The 19371-nt window shown below is 40.6% G+C and overlaps 1 protein-coding gene across 7 annotated transcripts in view; it reads right to left on the bottom strand.

The window, feature by feature from the left end:
* Positions 1-19371, bottom strand: part of DLG2 (discs large MAGUK scaffold protein 2) — an 812656-nt gene that overhangs the window by 178648 nt on the left and 614637 nt on the right. The window contains exon 1 of one of the 7 annotated variants that reach the window (XM_082844906.1): positions 17163-17227. The exons of the other annotated variants lie outside the window; for them this stretch is intronic. The gene's annotated coding sequence lies outside the window, so the exon portion shown is untranslated. Of the gene's footprint in view, positions 1-17162; positions 17228-19371 lie in introns of those variants that run through there. 7 annotated transcript variants of the gene reach the window in all.

Raw genomic sequence — 19371 nt, 5'->3', positions numbered from 1 at the left:
AGCTCCCACCCCAGACTGTGCAGGGCACTGCAGGGCTGCCTCAATGGGGGGTTAAGTGAATCAACTCTACCTTACTTTCCTGCATCAAGACAGGGTACAAAGCATAGTGACCTCCAGCAGGGGACAGATATGAAGACTGGCAAATCCTCAAGACAGAGTAAATGAATCTTTCATGTAAATGAACACATCAGTGCATGCCCTGACATGTTCATCTCTCATTCTCAAGCCTACTGTGAGGAGGCAATGTTTACATGCCTACGGGACATCTGTATTTCAATATATCTGGACTGAGTTAATTTAAACCGCACTGATAAATGTCTTTGAAGATGGCCTATATTGTCTATGGAGAGAATATTTGCTGTGAAGCATGTCTAAGTGGCCTTCAAAGTCAATACAAACTAAAATGAGGCTCTATATGCAAAAGGCAAGCACTGTTGGGGCTTCCCTGGTGGTGCAGTGGTTAAGAATCCGCCTGCCAATACAGGGGACACGGGTTCGAGCCCTGGTCTGGGAAGATCCCACATGCCATGGAACAACCAAGCCCGTGCGCCACAACTACTGAGTCCACGCACCACAGCTCCTAAAGCTTTCGTGCCTAGAGCCCACGCTCCGCTACAAGAGATGCCACAGCAATGAGAAGCCCACACACCACAACAAAGAGTAGCCCCCACTCACCGCAACTAGAGAAAGCCCACACGCAGCAACGAAGACTCAACACAGCCAAAAATAAAAACAAATAAATAAATTTATTTTTAAAAAAAGGCAAGCACTGTCAATTAAAAGCTCACTAAAGGCACACCCTCAGCTCTTCCCTTTCTAATCTTTGAATTATCTACCTTGTCAGAAATTTCATGGAAAGGAGACAGACTGGGCCAGTGTGGGAATTAAAAGAAGGGAATGATTATTTCTAAGATACCTATTCTGTGCCTTGCTCTATTAAATGTATCAACACATTTACTAATTTAATCTCCCACCATTAAATGTGAGCCACATGAGGGGCATATTTTGTCTCTTTATTCACTCACCCCGTACTTGCAGAACAATTCCTGCACATAGGACATGCTTGTTTTGGCTATCATATATTGGTCCTCAGCACCAATCCTTAAACCCCTACCCCAATGCTCTCCACTATATCACAGGGGCTAGAAGCCTGAGAACCCTATTCCCAGAATCTCTTGTTAGCAGGATTACAGTCAATATTGTTTCAATCAGAGTAACTTTCATGAGTTTGGGGACGTGGAAAGGTGGTGGCAGGATGGCACAGAAGTCTGTGGTGCTATGGCTTCTTACAGTTTCCTCAGATTCCACGGTGCACTGTTGGTCTCCAGCTTCAGGGCTGCAAAAAATCTATGGCTCAGGCAATGGCTTCCTGAAATATCCCAGTTTGGGTGTATCTGCCCTTACCCCTGACTATCACTCCTCCAGCCCTTCCAACAATTTCTAATCACATTAATACCCTAAATTACAACTCTTTTTTGCTTAAAATACATAAGGTGCTGTCTGTTTTCCTGACCAACTTAATGTTCCATAAAAATTAAACAACTGAGTGAAAAAACAACCAACTCAATGGGCAGTAGTATCCCTACGTGCAGTTGTAGAATTGAAGCTACTAGAGATGAAATAACTTAAGATTACACAGCAACTATTAAATGTCAGAGCTGAGAGCTGAGCCCTAGACTGTCTGATGCCAAAGTGCTTTTGCTTTTTCCATTCAGACGCTGCCCTCAATAGGTATAACGTACCATGTTGCCACCAAAATCTTATTTCAGAGATTAAGAGCTGCTGTTTTCACTGCTCCTACGGCTAGTGCACTACTGTGGCTAGAAAGCTCACTATAAATTGGAAGGGTACATTAATTCCCAAGGCAAGCTGTCTATTAAATATATATGAGACCCAGTAGGATACCCTGTTAAAAGTGTACATTGTATCTGCCTTATCAGTGCAGATACCATGTGTGTGTGTGGCACACAGAAGAAGCTTGTAAAGTATTAATTGAGTGAATAAATGAATGAAGGTTCACTGGTTTTGCTTAGCCAGAAGTTCCTTTGCAGATTGTATGCTCTGGTGTCGCTTGGGTCATAAACCACTTGCGGGCTGGTAATTCCATTAACCTTAATGCCTGGATCCCTCCCACTGTTCAGCACTGGGAACAATACCTCCTAGGCTGTTGGTTTTCCTTGAGAAACCTCAGTTGTCAAGAGCATTGTAATTCTGAGGCAGATGGAGATAAGAATCTATACCTACTTTCCAAATGAAACATCCCAATGAAAGACTGAGGCACCGCAAACTATTAACCTACTTCTGTTGTAATGTAATAGAAAACTGCATTGCATTTAGAACCAAACAGATCTGGGTTCTCATACTGACTCCTGTCACTTACTAGACCTGAAATCTTGGACAAGATGTTTCTGTGACCTCAATATTCTCATTTACATAATAGCAGTCATGGTATCTCTAGAGCTACTGGAAGGAAGATCTATTACAGACAGAAAGCACCTAGCACAGCATCTGGCCCATGATAATGATTCAGTGAGTGAATATAGTATTGCCATCATCAATACTGAGGAAGGGTCTGTTGATACATAGGCAGGCTGGTCCATATTAGTCCACAAGGCTCTCCAGTTCCAAACTGGCAGCAGTGATGTGAAGGAACACTTAAAAACATGTTTTTCACATTTACAACTGTACTACCTAGAAAGGTTATATAATTGCAAAGAATTGAGTGTCTGTATATTATAACTTTTTTTTTTTTTTGCGGTACGCGGGCCTCTCACTGTTGTGGCCTCTCCCGTTGCGGAGCACAGACTCCGGACGCGCAGGCTCAGCGGCCATGGCTCACGGGCCCAGCCGCTCTGCGGCACGTGGGATCCTCCCAGACCGGGGCACGAACCTGTGTCCCCTGCATTGGCAGGCGGACTCTCAACCACTGCGCCACCAGGGAAGCCCTATTATAACTTTTGTAGGTATCATGGTGTCTGGTGACTTTGGGTGGGGGAGAGTGGGAACGGCTGGCACAGAGTGGGTGGAGCAGAATTGTCACACCTCACTTTCCCTTAAAGTGAGACCCAAGATTAGACTTGCTAGAAGATTCTGGGGGTGGACAGGTAGAATTGGGTGCCTTTTGCATGCCTCGAGGTAGTAGTTAAAACTGTAGGAATGAATGAGGTCATGGATAGTTTGGGATTAAATGAGGGAAGACCAAACCATACTTGATCTCAGAAAACTCACAGTAGCAGTCTCTAGCCTGGTGCTTGGCACACAGCAGATTCTCAGTGAATATTTGTTGAATTAGTAAATAAATATCAGATTGGAAAGTATATCAATCTTCCTTAAAATGCCTGTGTCCCTCACTTCTTGTATGATCTAGATTCAACTTATCTTTGAAAAGCTAACGGAGAATGTGTACTTCCTGAATATTCCGAGTCTCTCAGTTTGAAAATGTCTTCTGAAAGCCCATCAATCAGCACTGATATGTATTTCTTACTTTACCGAGACCTGGCAGGCACCATGAGTTTTCCCATCCTACTTACATAGTCTAAGCTCCAACTAGACTGAGGACAGAAAACATTTTTTTTATTTAACATAACTTGAAATTCCTCCGTGTCCAGCAGGGTGTTTGGCCACCAAGCTCTCAATAAATAGGGACTTAGTGCTTGATCAATCAACTAGTTTTTAAAGTACTGTCAGAGAAGGAAGAAATAAATGGATTTCTTTGGAACCTTAGAAGTGTTGAAAAATAAAATGTGTGCACATAAATGATGTTCAGCTTGGAGAATAAAAGACCTAAGGAACCAGAAAGAGGGCACTGAGCTACTGGTAAAAGTAGAACTGGCGTGCGAGGGAGAATCTTGCATGGAAGAGGCCGGCAGAGTTAGTTCTAAAAGAGAAGAGATGGGCTCCTCTTCATTCCTCAACTGTTCCTGGGTTACCTTCTTATGTCAAGTACTGTGCTCGGCAATCCAGATACAACAATAAATAAAGCACAGTATCAGGTCTTCCGGACTTTACGGTGCAGGAATAAAACAAGGATACAGCTACAACATAACACACAGCTTGGAGCAAAGGAGGGTACCAAAAGGGGTACACTTGTTAAAGATCAGAATAGTTCTTGGGTGCTCTGTCTCTGCCAAGGATGACCTGAGAGATGTGACAGACATCATGATTTGGGGGTTAAATAAGCTTGAAGAAAGAGAGGTAAGAGAGAATTTCAAGACTAAAGAGTTTACCATTTTCTTTTATCTTTTTTAATGCATGTGTTGGTTAAACTACAATAATAAAAATTCAAACCACCTTGTGTCCTAGACAAAAGAAACCCAGACCTAGAGTGCCTTTGTTCAACCATTAGGTAACCTGCCTAAAAGAAAATGAGTACTCTCTATTGCCCTTTTGGCAGTTCTCTGGATATTTTTTAGAGAATGAAGAGTGCACTGCCATAGAAACATGGGTTGGAGTTCTCTTACAGCTGTGTAGATCTTCGGAGTGAAAAAGACAAGGATGGGGCATACACAGGGGTGCATGTGTTGGGAGACAAGTCAAGTACAACTGCATTCCACTGGGATTTTTCTCAGGCTTCTGCCAGCTTGACCCACCACCTCCCCCATGATTTTTATAAACATTTATGTGTCATATTCTCTGCTTCATGCTTTCACTAGCACTGCCTTTTAGATCATTGCTAGACCTATGTCATTATCAAAAAGTTCTTTATAGAGAACTGAAATCTCTTGCTTTTAATTCTCCCCCACCCCATGAGACCTACTTCTGCCCTCTGCAATTATATAAGTTTATAGTCTCTCATCTCTTCAAAAGGCTCTCTTGTTTGAATAATGTTATCAGTGTATTTGCTGTTCTAATTTGTGAACCTAAGCATCCCTGGTTTCTTCAAGTAATCTTTATCAGGTAAGGTTTCCAGACTTCTGTTCTCCAAGTGGTTACCTCTAGGAACAACTTAATTATAACTATCTAACAAGTGACCCCTGTACACAGCACAAAACTCTCCCATGGGCTGAGAAGAACCGATACCCAAGAGAGGATCATGACTTTCCCAAAGTCACACTGCTGGTTAAGTGGAATGGGCACAATTCAAAGCCAGGGCTTCAGCCTTCTATGCCTGTTCCCATCCAATCTGTAAGTATCAATGAAGAATAAAGTCCCTTTCATTCCCTCTCCAACTGGACCTTAACACAATAATCTCATTCCAGCCCCATTTGCCTCACTTTCAATAATCTTCTTCCAAATCCAGACATACACTGGAACTGACCAGAGCAACCTGGGATGTATGGTCACCCTTCTATAATTCCTTAGGCACAGTTGCCTTTTAATAATTAAAGCTGCATGTATTTATAGGAATAAATCAAGAGAATAAAATATAAACAAAACAAATAAAGGAGACTTATTTTAAGAAAAGATTTCTTAAAATAAGCTTTTGTCTTTTTTCTACATTAAAGATGAGATAACCTCTTCTCAGTGCATCCAATGAATTTTCAAGTGCATTTTTCACTTATTTGCCCTTTGAAATGGAATTATTGCCATTTAAAGGTCTGTCATCCCTCCTCTTATTACAGCTATCTAAGTATATGACATTCAGGCAGACGTACATTGCTGGAGGATGGTGGACATGGAGCTGGTATAATGTTAATACATTCTCTAATTCACTTGTAAACAGGATTCTGTTTTCATTTCTGTCAGTCCTGAGATTTGGACTGAATTTGTTTCCTAGTCCCCAGGACACAAAGGGGCATATCTAAGTGATCTTTACAAATACTTATCCCGAATATGAAGTTGACCACATGGCAGTTGGTCCAAAACTGCAACCAACTTGTCCAAAATTTGTAGGGTCTATGCCGGAGAAATTAGTGTTACTTTCTCCAGAAGTAGCTAACTTCCTTCTACTTGGTTCAGGGTCTGCTAAGCATGTGCAGAAATTAAAGAAAGAGGAGGAAGCATGGTCCCTGCCTCCCACTCACTTTACAATCTCCTAAGGAAATGAAGTAAAAAAACAGAATGATGAAGCTCAAGCTGAAGTCCATTGAAGAAGAGATTTAAATGGACAGCACTGGTCAGCTCTGGCATCACAGACGTGGTGGGCATTGAAGCAGGGTAGAAGTTTCACAGAAAGAGTGGATGGAGGGCCTTCTGACTCATGCACAGAAACACCCAATTATTAATTTGTACTGTGCTTTTACATTTTCCAGATCCTGTGCTAGGTTCTGAACACACAGAAAGAAAAGTAAAACACTCCACTGAAGGTTCTGTAACTGAATACTCAATACTTACTATTGGAACCATAATGGTTTGGGAATACATATTCCTTATTTGTAATTTAGTATCAGAAAGTGTATCTACACCACAGAAGGAAACAAATCCCTTTGGGCTCTCTTACATGCACATATTCATGAAATCCTAAATTCGCGCTGATGAAGAAATTTCATTAAAAAACCCAGCAAATTCCACCTGGTCTGTGAAACAGGTTCTCTAGGGGATATCATGCATGTTTTTACAAATTCAACTCATTGGCTTGCTCCTGGGTGGATAACTAATTATCTAAGAATTCTGAGGGACAAATGGATTCCTTTCTATTGTTAACACATATATTCCCAGAAATTTATGAGAAAAAAATCAGCACTATAAGCAAATTAATATTTCCAATAATAGTATACTACCAAGGAGTGATTTGATTAAAATCTTCTCCTTAATACAATAAAAAGGAAGCAGATTTCCGTTTGTCTTGGCTGCTTCACTATAATGTGGATCAAAGGCAAGAGTGTTGACTAGATCACCTGCCAAAGCCCCCTTCAGTCTTTCTGTTCCATACTTTTTAGAGGTGTAATTTCTATTGATATAAAATAAGCCCCTGCAAAGGACCAAAAGAGTGTTCATAGGGCTGAAATGTGAAAGTTTTGTAGATTTACATGCAAAAATTAGGTTCCGATAACCATAATTTAATTTTTTTTAAATAGAAGGAACTATTTTTCTTCATATTTTATCTCTATGACAACCAAATAGGTTTGGAAAAATGCTATCTTACACTAATTAAGAACATGGCCTCACAACTTGGCCTTCTATGAATATTAAATGCAAATGTGTGAATTATCTAGTTTCAATTAGGCGGCTGCATTCCTGGCTTTCAGTTATGAGCAAACACTGTTTTGTATATAGAACATGAATTGAGATTTGTTTTTTAGGAATTAGATAAAACTAGGGGAAATGAAAGGAAGCCCACTGCTTGAATCACACACCCTGATGTAGAACTTAGAGGTCTGTAGCCACTCATTTACCTTTTCATCCTTCTATCTGACATTATTGAGTGCCTCCTATGAGCCAGTCAATGGGAGGACAAAGAAAAATCTGTCCTTCTTAATGAGCTCCCTCTGGTGATGGCGACCCACGTAAACAGATAATTATGAAACATGCCCAGAACATTTGGGATATAACAAGGAGATGGAACCCACTGGTGGGCGGGTGTGGTGGGAGGGACATCTTCTGGGAAGATAACAGACAAACAAACTCATGCTTATTTGTTTAATTATTATTTTATTTATTGTTTATCTATATCCCTACTCATTTTCCCTCTCTTGTATTATTTTGATGTAAATCATTTCATCTGTGAATACATCAATGTGTATCTCTAAAAGATAAGGACCTATTTTTAACATTACCACAATACCATTATCACATCTAAAATATTACCAATAACATCACCAAATAAATATCCAGTTGGTATTCAAATTTCCAATTGTCTCATAAATGTCATGCATTTTTTTTTTTGAAGTTTACCTGGACCCGATAGGTTCATTGATTACAATTAGTTGATTTGCCTTTTAAGTGCTTCCCCTATGTTTCTTTTCTCCTTGTTACTTATTTGTTGAAGTCCGAATTTTAAACAATGAGTGGGGGATAAAATAAAGGAGAAGGGAGTAGGGAAAGAAGTTTAGAAAAATGGGTTGCCAAGAACAAAAAATACTGCAAAGGCATTGAGGTCTTCCTTGCTTTCCTTAAAAATACAAATTCTGTGATCATTTTTATTTCAAAAACATTGCCCAGTATAAACTATCTCCTTACAATGCCCTTCTCCGTGTAGCTAGTAAATTCCTACATCACCTTCAGGGTTAACTCCAGAAATTATTCCCCAACTTCTCAATCTTACATTGTCTCCACCCTGCCTAAAAGGATGTATTATCTGGTGTCTATCAATTAACCATGTTAGATGCCAGGCATGCAAGGATAAATGAAATCAAACCCCTGCCCTCAAGAAACTCACTGGGGGGTATTTTTGGCAAGAACTGAGGTGATGCGATACTCTGGCCCATAAATGTACATTTCCCCATATAATTTAGTCATAGCAAGTATACACTCATTGTTGTGTAAGGCATAATCTGGAAAGCAGTCAGAAAAAGTTAGATTTGCTATAAAATCATTAATAAATAGTCTTGCTCTTTCAGTTTCCATTTAAAGATAGAAAGTTTGACTTTGTCAACAGGCTAAATGCTTAGAATGTGTGCTTTCTTGCTTTTTTCTAATGTTCCTATGTTATGCAAAGGTTGTAAGAAGACTAATACTGGAAGATTAGATAATCAAATTATAATGATTTAGCTAGTTCCCTATGGCTCACATTTCCACTTTTTATATTGCTGTTGAAGCAACTGAAGCAACAAGCAATATAAAAATGTATCACCCAATCATATTTTTAAATGATGCTCTTGATGATCTTGGGAAGGCCCAAGAACACTTTTTCATTCACGTAAAGGCTATCAATATTTCCTTGGGTTTGCAAATTTTGGCCTTTACAAGTAAAAAAAAAAATGCATCTTCATATTCACCATGCCAGCACCTAATAAAAAGCCTTGCATATAATGGGCAAGACTGGATAACACATGGGCTTTCCTGCCACTTTCTAGCTGTGTGATCAAGACTTATATTCTCCTCTCTTCTCACAGTGCTGTTATGAGAGGTAAAGGTAAAGAGGTAATGTGTACAAAGTGGCAATAAACACATGGGAGATTTAGTTATTATTTGTTAAATAAATGAATGAAAAAAAGTGCATATTCTGCCCTGTCCTTCATTCCTGTCCTATCCAAATTCCTGGCCAATCTTTCCAGACAATCTCAAATAATATCTCCTTTATCACTCTTTAAAAAATTACACAGGGCTGTTTCTAAACATTTTAGGTCTTAATTATACATTGTTTCTGCATCTGAATATTATTCTCCTCCACTGTAGCCACAAGTTTTTTAAAAATAAGATGGGTCTTACACAGAAGCGATGTCACAATATTTAACAACTGGCTGTGCCAGGCGTTAACTCTTTAGTTAATCTTTAGTTAACCAATTAGCTCTGTGAAAGGCCTGGGAAAGCAACTGGAGTTGGGGGTGATATAAAGCAGTTGGGAAGGGGGAGGGCAAAGGAAACCTGTGAAAGGAAACCTCAAAACTAAACAAAGAAGAGTTTATCTGGTTTGTGCTATAGGAAGTAAAGTTGTGTCACGGGATAATGGCACCTTTTAATTCTGGGATGACATATGTGCTTTTAAATCAACATTATCCATCACCCTTCCACTATTTTTAGTTGCTTCTATCTCTGCACTGAAGAGCTGTCTAATTTGAAGAAGAAACCAGTGCCCTGGGGAGCATTTCCTACATGATCACTGCTGCCTTCTCTCACTCAAGCATGTTTTCTGAGTAAGTCTCTGGTTCCTCACTGACACAGCTGGGCTGTGACCAGTGCCATGCTTGGCTTCATGTTTTCTGAACAGATTTGTTGCACCAGAAGCAAATGGCAAGAGAAAATATACTTTGCTTCCATTTGTTGACATTATTGAGTGTTCTTTGGGAAGAAGGTAGATGAATGCGTATCTAGCACCACACTCATTAGGTAGGTAGGTTGACAGCATTTAATGACCTTCATGAATAAAAAAATAATATGCTATGATTGCATTTAGATGCCACAAAATTGTGAACAGTATGAGCAGACTTCCTACGGAAAGTAAATAATAGTCCTGTCACTTCTTCTATGCTGCAAAACTGGAAAAACAATCCAAAACACAGCTAATTAAATTTGGAGTCAAGAGTTTTAATAGAAACTGTTACCAAGCCCACCCAGTACAATTTTATCCAGGAAGTATTTTACTTTTTCAATGGAAAGAAAAAGTGAGTACTGCCTAAGGCTGAAGAACTAAAGAACAGATAAATTATATAAACTGTGAATCACACAGACACCAAAGTTTAATCTAATTTTGCTATAGAGCATTGATATTTGGCTAACAAATATTTTATTCTAGTCTATCTCATTCTCAATGTGATATATACTACACAATTAGCAAGTAAGCACATCTATTCAAAGGTAGCCTCATTTGTCTTATACCTTTTTTGGTTTTGTTTTTGTTTGTCTTATACTATTTTTTAGCATCAGAAATTTCATGACATCACAATCTAAATACATTTGAGGCATTGAGTGAATCATTAAACTTCTTGAATAGGTTTCACAGAAGCAAAAAAGGAGAAAAAAAGGATGACAATGGTATTGTCTAGCACTAAAATTCTATAATTTTGAACCAGGGGACAGAAATTTTAAGGTTCATATTGAATTGACTCCATATCTGTACTCACACTGTAAAATAAAAAGATAAAGACATGACTGGTTTAGCTTAAAACCCAAATGCTATCATCCAATAGCAGGTTTTGGTGAAACATACATTAGGTTTTCTGTTAATTACACCACTAGTCAGGTAGCTTCTGGCTGGTAACTTCTGCAATAGTGCCAATGTGAAGATAAACAGAGAGTTAAACAATTACCTGGTTAGTTTTTGTGACTGCAAAAAGCTTTTTTTCTCTGCCTCAAAGCCTTTCCCTCTTTCTTATCTTTTGGCAAACTCCTGCTCATTGTAGGGTGAGTCAGTATTTAAAGGCATGCACCATAGTATGCTTGGCCTTCTTTCCATTCTGTTATGTACTAATTCTAGTGGACATTTGTACACTGTGCGTTGTACATATAGCAAGTTGAAGACCACAGCATCCATTCCATCACCACCACCACCCTTTCCTTTTTTTTTTTTTGGCCACTCTGCGAGGCTTTCAGGATCTTAGTTCTCCAACCAGTGATTGAACCCCGGGCTCCCGCAGTGGAAGCGCAGAGTCCTAACCAGTGGACCGCCATAGAATTCCCCACTATCTCTTCCTAACAGTAACAGCTGCCAGACTTTGTTTACGGGCTCATAAGGTTATGGGGAGGCTGTCTTTATCCTGTCTAAGCTTCAGAATGGGCTGGTGATTTGGCTTTATGTTCAAGGGTAAGCCAGTACGTTTAAAAGTGAATTTTAAGGACCATTCTCAAAGCCATTGCTTTCTGGCTGGATATGACTAAGAAAATAAGTTGTCCATGAGCGACTGACAATCATTCTGGGACCATGAGGGCAGTTAGTGTTAGGATACAGCTAATACCAAAACAGGCAGCATGCCAAAACTAAAAGAAACAGATTTCTTGACAAAAGAAATCGGTGTGCCACAGGATCAGACCTCTGAAGCTGGCTTCACTGCCGTACTTTTAAGTTACAATCACCAACATTTTCTTTATTGATCAAGCCAGTTCCTTGCAATAGAAAGCAATCTCACCTGCCCCTGTTAGGGCACAGTGGGGATCACTCTGTGTTAGAACTGTGGGCTCACGTGTCCATTTCTCTTGGATTACAAATGCGTTGAGTTCAAGGATTATGAGTGTTCATTTTTTAAATCTCAGCACCTAGCAGAACATCTGGCACTAGTCTATGCTTAATAAATGATTCATAATAGACAAATAAACAAGCAAACAAGCATATGAAGTAAGCTAATAGGAATTATTCCAGCCAGAAAATATCTTTCCCAAGTATTTTATATTTAAAAAAATTTTGACAGGAGTCCTCCTATCGAGTTAGATATCCACAACATATCCATAACCATTTCCTATTCTAATTCAATTCTCTAAAAATGTTTCTTCTCCTTTTTCCTCTTAATTACGTAAATAATGCATGCACATTATAAAAGTTCAAATGATACATAAAACATAAAAAAGAAAGTAAAAGTCGATGGGACTACCACCAGCCAAGGCATACACTATGAAAAGTTTTCAATTCAGAGGTTAAATGATAAATTTTGTTTTGTCCTGTTTCTGCTTGCCAAGTGTGGCACACACCTTAGTCATCACAGAGTCATCAGTTTAACTGCTGTATTTTCAGACTGGGGGAACGTTTGATATAGGCACACTATGTGCTAAGTTTTAACTGTGCCAGATGCTTTCATGTGGATGAGGGAATAGCTATTTACTGGGACATGAGTTACCGCATTTATGTTTTCCCAACAGCCTTGAGACAGGAATTACTTTACTTGCTTTATAGCTAAGGAAAGCAAGGTTGCAAGATTTGGTAGTAGAAAATATGTCCCAAGATGCATTCTACCTTTTCATCTAGAAAACTACTTTATGAAGGTGAGAGTAACAGAAACAAAAACAAAACAAACAGACAAAAAGATCACTCTGGTAACTGCATAATAGCTTTCATTGCATTAAGAACAAAACAAAACAGGGCTTCCCTGGTGGCGCAGTGGTTGAGAGTCTGCCTGCTGATGCAGGGGACACGGGTTCGTGCCCCGGTCCGGGAAGATCCCACATGCTGCGGAGCGACTGGGCCCGTGAGCCATGGCCGCTGAGCCTGCGCATACGGAGCCTGTGCTCCGCAACGGGACAGGCCACAACAGTGAGAGGCCCGCGTACCGCCAAAAAAAGAAAAAAAAAAGCCCTCAAGATTCTTAATAATTACAGGGATTTTGCTGCCTGGAACTCCTGGACTGCTAGTTCTCCTCACGTGGGTCTTTGTCTCCAATACAACAGAAGATGGAAAGAAGCCATCTTCTGGGAGAATAAGACGCTGGGCAGAAGAAAGGGCTGTAATAGTGATAGAAGGCCACACAAAGCCATTGATCATCACCTCTGCTTTTCATACCAGCCTGTAGGGCAGGGTTCCACAGAGTTCCTTCAGGCAGCCTTCATCAGCCCCCAGCACCAAGGGTTACAACGGCAATTTAAAACTAGAGATAAGAAAAGGGCACCTTAAATTACCATTGAACTCTGAGCAACTACATTTTCAAATGGCATAAAGGACAAATGACAGCGTTTTAATCCAGCTGACCCTAAAGTCACCTTCCAAAGTCAGTCTATGCCTCTGAACTAGAAAAAAGACCAATACCTAGCCTTGATGGATCAGGTTGCTGTCAATTCCAAAATGGAACTTAAAAAGCTTCTAGTCTGAGATCTTCATAGCTTTGACCACCTTCTTGTTCAAGTGATTTCCTTTGGTTTAATGGGGAAGAGGTCAAAAGCAAAAACAAACAACAGCCCCACAAAACCAGCCCACTGGAATTTTAGCTTCATTACTCTGAAGTACAGGTAAACATTCTTCAGTGCAGAGTATGGCTGTGCCTAACATTTTGGGGGCCCAAGGTAAGAACACAAATAGAGGTCCCCAGACCTGGGCCAGCCCCTCTTCTCTTCCATAGTTCCTTCCTGCACCGCAAAAGGCCTTTCATGCAGACGTGTGGATATTCCAACTCACAAGTCCAAGCTATGATCAACAAAGTCCCATTCCCTGGCCTCACCCCTAACCCCATGCAAATAGCAACCCCTTGGATTTCCTCATGCCCCGGGGTGGGCACAGAGTACAACCCTTGGAAGTGGGCTCAGGATTGTCTGGCGAAGAAATTCTGGGATCCTGTTTACCCTGAATGTGGTCTAGAAAGCAAGCTCCAAATGGGCCCATCCTCTTGGCCCAGAGACTCCTCTAAAGCCAGAGGAATGCTGCCCAGGTGAAAGGACAATACTAATTCAGGGTAACTTTTAGATCTTATCTTGAATTTGGTAGATTTATGACCTTTTAAAATTTCATGCTTTTTAATACTAAATTTTATACTTCGGTGAGAATTGTAAAGATGACTCAGGAAAAAGTGATCTTGATTGGCACAGACCAAAAATGAGATCAATGAAAGTCTCCTACTTCATTTTTTTATACTCCCTAAACTCTGATAGAGGTTAAATATGTGGGGAGAAGAATCAAGGCAACTATAGGGCCAAGATTCCAAAATGGAGCCATGTAGAGCTGGGCAAATCCTATTGAATCATTCCACCACGGTGGTTACAGTATAGATTCTAGAATCAGACAGGTTTGAGTTCAGATTCTAGCACTGCCATATGCCAATTTAAATTAGTAGTATTTAAATAAACTTTTCTCTAATCTCATTTCCTAATTTGATAATGAGAAGCAAAATAGCACCTACCGGGTAGGGTTGTAATGAGGAGTAAATGAGAAAATGTGGGTAAAACAGACAGTACAGTGCCTGGGGCGTAATGATATTTATAATTAGGTACTTTAATGCAATGTCAGGACTGGAATTATGGCCTATTCATTGTTTAGCAAATAACTTAGAAGGCTATGAAATATTATTTGGTATCAGTTTATCTCCATGCTCCCCATCTGACATCAAGTTTATTCTTTAAATAATTATGTAGACATTAGATACCATTCTAAGAATTAGTGAAATGTGAACTGAAAGGTAATCATTCTGTGTTTACAAAAACAAAATCATCTGACAGAAGTGTATCTTGCTAACAAGAAAATTTTTTATAATCTTCCTATTTAATGTGCATATTTCTTTCAAAACCAACATCAAAATGAGCTAATATATTCTACAAAATTCAACTTCTAACCATAATGACTACCTTTTACTGGGTCCCCTTTGTGTCAATCAGTGCACCATTGGTTATACATACATACATCATCTATGTGGTGTAATCTTCCTAACTTCCCCTCCCCAATTTTACAGATAAGGAGAGTGAGGTGGGGACCATGGAGACACAAAGCCCCTGCCCTTTCCATCTGCTGACTGCTGAAGCCAGGTCTTAGAACAGCTCCTGTAAACCTCGCCCCCTTCTACCCCCGCCAACCTCTCTCAAAGAAAATCATATGTGTCATGTAGGTAAAATGTTCATGCCTCTTTGGCTTATAACCCTTTTTTAAGAGACATGCTTTTTGGTGTGTACGTGTTCTCTTGTCACAGTTCGTATTTGTCTTGCTGTAAATTTAACTGAGAATAACTCATGCTAAATTTTCTTTTGTTGCTATTGAAAGAGCTTATTCTTGGTGGGTGGAGAAGATGGAAGATGGAAAAACCACCACCAAATGAGAAGAAACTCAGTTTATGGAAATTAGGCTTATTTCTCCATAAAACCACACTGAATCAAGACCCAGGTACTGCTGCAAAATAAACCAGGGGCTCTAGCAGGAGATTTTTTTAAACGTAGTACAGTAAAATTCAACGTGCAATACATCGCAAAGGTACTTTACAACTGTATTGTTCTTGGCATTAAGATATATTAACACTTTTAGGAACCTTCAGCTGTGTGTCCTGAGCTTTACAAGCATCACGTGCTGACCAGACCATCAAACGCAGATGTTGGTTTATACCTGCAATGGTTTGCTGAATTTCCTATCTTAATAATTACTGCTGTAGCCCGGAGGCTTTGAGCTGAGCAAGACAAAAAGACATTTTACAGACCCCTTGTGGGGCAGCCAGTTTGTAGATCAGAAACCAAGTCTCAGGTTACACACCCCTAAGTGCCAACCATAATACATCACTCCTCTGCTCTTTAAGCAGAACTTATTCAGAGAAATGGAAAATATGGAAAAGCTATTTATGGACAAAAGAAGAATGCCTGGAAAATGTGTTCCTGAAAAAAAAGATACATTCCATATTCCAAATTTGCCAAGTTTTGGTGCAATCAGAAAGTGTACTAGGAAAGAAGAAACAACTTTATTGGAAGTATAGTGGTACTGATGACCAAAATATTTATCAAGAAAAAGCAAAGAGCAAGCTGGTGGGGGGAAAAAATGCATATTTTTTTCAAGGAGATGTTAAAACGAGTTGCTTTCCTTGAGGATAAAGAGGATGTTCTTGTCAGATCTACAGACTGCACATCTAAAGAAAAAGTGCAATTATGCATAAAGTAAATGCTTTGGACAGACAGTTATGGGTTCAGAAGACAGTAGCTCCTTGCCAGTGAAATAAAGCAAATGTCAACAAGCCAGACACACTTGAAACATTCAGAAAAATGTCTTGCTATTCCTTTCCATACATAATATGCCATATGACACCACAGTTAAATCTGCTACTGCAAAAAAAAAAAAAGTACGTCAATCTGTTGGTTTCCATGAGATTTGGACAGAGGCAAACAACACGGCAGAAAGGAGTCCAGGAAGGTACAGCTTTCGCTTCTTTCCTTCTGAGGAGGAAATGACTTCCTACAGCTAGCTGATCAGGAGTTAGCGCTCACTCTGCTTGGAGCCAGGACCTGGAGCATACCCAGATGTGGACCAAAACACAGCTTCAGGTAATTATTAACAGGAATAGGAAACTAGAGAAAACAGCCCCAAGTTACGCAAATACAACTGCCATGCTTTCTGCATTTGTCTGTCCTGCGGGTGGGATGTACAGCTCTTTCCATAACGATCCAGTCTTTTCTTTTCCTCCTTCTCCCACACCACCAACAGGCATGCCAAATGCAAATCTGCTCACATTCTGATCCCATTCCGGCAAAACGCAGGGACTACCACCATACCGAGTCTCACAATAATCTCCACAATGACAATTATTCAGAGTCCCTCAGTTCTGTTCACACAAAAGATTACAATTTGAATCTTGCCTTGCATAGGTTCAGCTCTGTCGGAGCTGGTTACCAGGCAAACAGTCTGTTTTAGAATTTACCGATTGCTGGGGAGGGTAAGCTGGGGGGGGGGGGGTGGGGATGGACAAACCGCCCTGTACATACCTCCTTTTGGCAGCTAGGAAAAACAATTTCGTGACAAAGAGACTTGTTCTTTTCAAAGCTCACCCAACAGATGAAACTGACAGAATGAAACCAGAGAAACTTTAGCAACCAAAGAAAGCAGCCTTCCAAGGATCAAGGTGAATAATTGATTTGTCGGCTTTTGTTTCATCTTTTAAGCTATTTTGCTCATTTAATTGAATTGTGGAATTTGTCAGAAGCCCAAACACTGACACACACTTCTGACAGCAAGTGCATATTCCAAACTACAGATTCATTTGCCAAGCTTATTCAACAACGATTAGCTGCAAAGCCAGGGAACTTACCGAGCACAAAATTATTGGAACAAAGCAGGGAGGAGGCAGGAGGCACCAAAGGCAGCTTCTCCGTCTCCTTGGTGCCAGGTTCTCCTGTCTGCCGTCCAGTTCACACTTGCCTTTATAACTAAGACTCCGGCAGAACTCACTAGCAAAACCTGATGAATTATAAAACAGCCCCTCCTAGGCTCTCATACTTTACATCACAGGGGGTGACCATGCAGCGTCTTCTCTCCCTGGGTACATATATTTCCTTGTAACTCATCCTGATAAATATATCAGCCTGAGAAGCAGTGACAGTAATCGGTGTTTGGGATGTACCAGCATTAACCAATAAGACGCTTTCCCACCATCAGTACCGCACCCCATCCTCCACTGGTGTTCCCCCACACCTTGTTAAGGTGGATCCACCCAACCCAGTGGGGGGTAGGCAAAGATGGCAAAACGTGGATGAAAGCCCGAGTCTCCAACGCACACATAGCGAGGCATACTACTCAGGTTTAATTCTCATTAATAATTCTGTAAAGATCAGCCCTCATATTTGCATAGCCTGTCACAGTGTACCAAACACTTCACTCTCCCTGAGCCCCTCAGCAACCAGGAAAGGTTCAGCAGTGCTACAGTATAAATGAGCCACCCGAGAAGTTAAGTGACTTTGTCCAATGTTCACAGAAATGGAGGATGCAAGGAGCCCTAGAGGTTCGGGAGTTCAACCCGCTAGCTGTGCAGATGAGGAACCCGTAGCAAGAGAGACAAAATGACCTGCACAGGTCACAGTTTCCAAATACGATTTGAGCTTGACCCCAAACCCCAGGTCTTCTGATGTCAAAACAGTGTCTTTCTATCCTATCCTACTGTGCTACCTCTAGAGCAAGGAAGCCCTGAAAATCGAGAGACATGCAGATATCAGGAACAGTACCATTGATTGGCCAGAAATCATTAACAGGCAGGTAGCATGGAGGAGCAGTGCCTGAGCTTTTTGTTTCCTCTCTGACAAGGTCAATATAACCTCTTTAGGTTCACTGAATATCAACACTAGAAATCATGTTTTTGATGATAATAGCTATTATTGGGCACTTCTCATATGCCAGGCAGTGTTTTAGGTGCTCAGCCTCATTTAGTCTTTATTTAATCTTCAAAACATTCCTACGAGGTAGGTATTAGCATAAACAACATATTGCAGATGAAAAAACTGAGATTCATAGAGGTTAACACATCCAAGTAGGATCCCAGCTGCTAAGTGGCAGGGCTGGAATCAACTCCAGGCAACCTGGTTTCAGAGCCCACACTCTTAAACGTATCATCCTATCCCAAGCAGTGTTTCACATTCAACTGTAGGGGCAGATGAGCGATGCAAGCAGATTTATTTACTATGGCCTTTTGTAGAAATTACAGGAAGAGCACAGGTTTAGGAACCAAACAGCCTTGTGTTTAAACCCTAGCCTTGTCACTGATTTACAGTAACATGGGTTGCTTTATCTATAAAATGGGCATGATAATTTTTACCTTGCAAGATTAAGTACATCAAGAAAATGTAGTGCCTGGTTTATAATGCATACTCCCAAAACTATTGGCTATTATTCTTACCACACTTCTTTCTGGAAAATGGATTTCTGCCTCACCTTCTCCTTAAAGTGTCTTTTTCCATGTCAACTACTATTTGCCAAGGATTCTGCTAAGACTGTGAATCTGCCAGCCGGTGGAAAAAGGGAAACAACCCCAGAGAGGTCTATCACCCAGACTGAAGACCATCACCAGGAATATGGGGACTTTCTGCCAGAGAATGGCAGGCCCGGGGGCTCTGCTCGAGGCTGCCTGTTCAGGTCCCCAGCTCTCCACTTCTGCTGTTAGTCAAATGAACTCACCAGCCCAGGAAAGCATACTTAACAGCTTGTTGGCTATCCACAGTGAGACTAACTTGGCTTCCTTCACCTGTTTGAAACAAGCGCCTGCCACATAACAACAATGAAATTTTGCACACAGCTGCCTACTGCCACTAAGTCAAGGTGTGCCAAGCAAGGAAACAGGTACTCTGTCTCAAAAGTTCCACCGCAAACTCCTGTCCTAACTCAATATAAACCAGGATTTGGCCACCTGACAGGTTCCAACCAGGTGAGTTCATCCATATAAGAGACTGCTATCTCCGAGGTATGCAATCAATGTTCCTTGAGAGACATCAGCAGTAGCCCTCTGTGGGACAAGGTGATGCTATAATTTT

This window comes from Leucopleurus acutus (assembly GCF_964270905.1).
Source record: "Leucopleurus acutus genome assembly, chromosome: 8".
Classification (NCBI taxonomy): domain Eukaryota; kingdom Metazoa; phylum Chordata; class Mammalia; order Artiodactyla; family Delphinidae; genus Leucopleurus; species Leucopleurus acutus.
The sequence above is the reverse complement of the archived record's forward strand: the minus strand, read 5'-3'. Positions and strand labels throughout refer to the sequence as shown.